The sequence below is a fragment of the Babylonia areolata genome, chromosome 18 (genome assembly GCF_041734735.1).
Source record: "Babylonia areolata isolate BAREFJ2019XMU chromosome 18, ASM4173473v1, whole genome shotgun sequence".
In the NCBI taxonomy this organism is placed as follows: domain Eukaryota; kingdom Metazoa; phylum Mollusca; class Gastropoda; order Neogastropoda; family Buccinidae; genus Babylonia; species Babylonia areolata.
Window position 1 is genome coordinate 33,019,904 of NC_134893.1, and position 2,197 is coordinate 33,022,100.

At 46.7% G+C, this 2,197-nt stretch overlaps 1 protein-coding gene across 1 annotated transcript in view; it reads left to right on the forward strand.

Annotated features, from left to right (window-relative positions):
- The first annotated feature begins 1,160 nt into the window (after window positions 1–1,160).
- The window catches only part of LOC143292682 (uncharacterized), a 28,105-nt gene continuing 27,068 nt past the window's right edge, over window positions 1,161–2,197 (forward strand). The window contains exon 1 of the mRNA XM_076603185.1: window positions 1,161–1,292. The gene's annotated coding sequence lies outside the window, so the exon portion shown is untranslated. The remainder of the gene's footprint in view (window positions 1,293–2,197) is intronic.

Here is a 2,197-nt window from a genome sequence, read left to right on the forward strand (position 1 = left end):
TCTCGCTCTCTCTCTCTCTCTCTCTCGCTCTCTCTCTCGCTCTCTCTCTCTCTCTCGCTCTCTCTCTCTCTCGCTCTCACACACACACACACACACACGTTTGAACAGAAGCTGCATATTACATGCGGATGGGGCTGATGACTAGATCTTCAGGTAGATGGCTGTTGAGTACTGTATGCATTGTATTGTATTGTATTGTATTGTATTGCTTTTTGTGTCATAACATATTACTATGTGTAAGATTCGGACTGCTCTCGCCGGGGAGTGCGCCTTGTCACACTGAGTTCATCGCCTTCCTGTTGTTGGTGGTTGTTTTTTTCCTGTCTGCAAGTATATCTAGTTTACTGTAAAAGCGAATTTTCAACAGAATTTCGCCAGCAACAACCCCTTTATTGCCGTGGGTTATTGTACGTGCTCGAAATGCATGTTCAGTGCAACACGGGAATTCAAGTTTTAGTCTCTTCTGAAAGACTAGCACTCAAGATCTAGTGGAGAGGGAGGGGGCTGGGGGTTTGGGGGGAGGGGAGGGGGGGCTAGAGCTTTGTAAATACTCACTTCCTCGTTGGGCTCATTACTTGTTCGCCATCAATCACGTGTCAGTTTTGATTTGACGCATTGTGTCCCGCAGTTTATAGTCATTGAGCAAAATTAAAATTTTATCTGAACTGATAATGAATGTGTCAAATAAATTGATAGTCACATATGTTATGCATTCGTGTGAATGACTCGTGCGAAAGCGCTTTGATTTGTCTCTGCACAAGATTCAGCGCTATATGAATACCGTCATTATTATTATTATTATTGATTATATTACTGATTGAACGACGCAGGAAACGAATGATGAGCGCCCAATAGCAGCCGTCAGTCGGCTTTTACCGAGGCAGGCAGCCAGGCTGCTGTGAAAAAGACCCCGAGTTTGTGAAGCGCTTGGAGCTTGGTCTCCGACGCTACGTAAGTATCCGTATCATTCATTCATTCATTCATTCATAAGGACAACGTTGCCTGGTTAGGACTTTGGACAAGCGAGTGTCGCTACATTTGCGGATGGAACACACACACACACACACACACACACACAGCAAGCGGTTTAGTTGTATACATGTGCCGAGCAAGGATTGAGTCGCGTATGTTTATCATCAGCCAGCTCACATGGAATAGGCTAGTGTTGCCCTGAAGGAAGTTTATGATATATCCTGAACTTGTTGAGGAAGTTTGGGTTAGCCAGAAAGGAAGTTTAAAGGGAGCGAATGCTGAGGGGAGGGGTTGTGTTTTCCTTGTTTATAAAGTCATCGGTAAGTGCTGTTGCAGTGTGTGTAAAGAGGGTTGCGGTGTTTTGTGAGTTGGTTTCACTGTGACCCTGTTACATAGAATGCACGTCTGTGGCTTGCACGGTGTGGTGCTGTGCTGTGCTGTGCTGTGCTGTGCTGTGCTGTGCTGTCGTGTCGTTGCGTGTGGTGCATTGGACATTTACAATGTGTTGTGTGGTGTGGTGTGGTACGTAGGGTATTTACAATGTGTTGTGTGGTGTGGTGTGGTGTGGTAGGCTCTCTGCGGTATGGTGTGGTGTGGTGTGGTGGTGTGGTGTGGTGTGGAAAGGTTGGCTCTCTGTGGTGTGGTGTGGTGTGGTGTGGTGTGGTGTGGTGTGGTGTGGTGTGGTGTGGTGTGGCGTGGCGTGGTGTGCTGTGCTGTGCTGTGGCGTGGTGTGGTGTGCTGTGCTGTGCTGTGCTGTGGCGTGGCGTGGTGTGGTGTGCTGTGCTGTGGTGTGGTGTGGTACACATTCTGTGTTTTGTTTGTGATGTGGTTTGGTGTGGTGGTGTGGTGTGTAGTGGTTTTATGTGGTAATGTGGTGTGGTTTTATGTGGTGATGTGGTGTTGGGTGGTTTTATGTGGTGGTGTGTGGTTTATGTGGTGATGTGGTGTTGTGTGGTATTATGTGATGGTGTGGTGTTGTTTGGTTTTATGTGTTGATGTGGTGTAAGTGTTTTGATGTGGTGGTGTGGTTTTATGTGTTGATGTGGTGGTTTAGTTTTGTGTTGATGTGGTGTGTAGTGGTTTTATGTGGTGGTGTGGTGTGGTTTTATGTGGTGTGGTGTGGTTTTATGTGGTGATGTGGTGTGGTTTTATGTGGTGGTGTGGTTTTATGTGGTGATGTGGTTTTATGTAGTGATGTGGTGTGGAGTGGTTTTATGTGGTGATG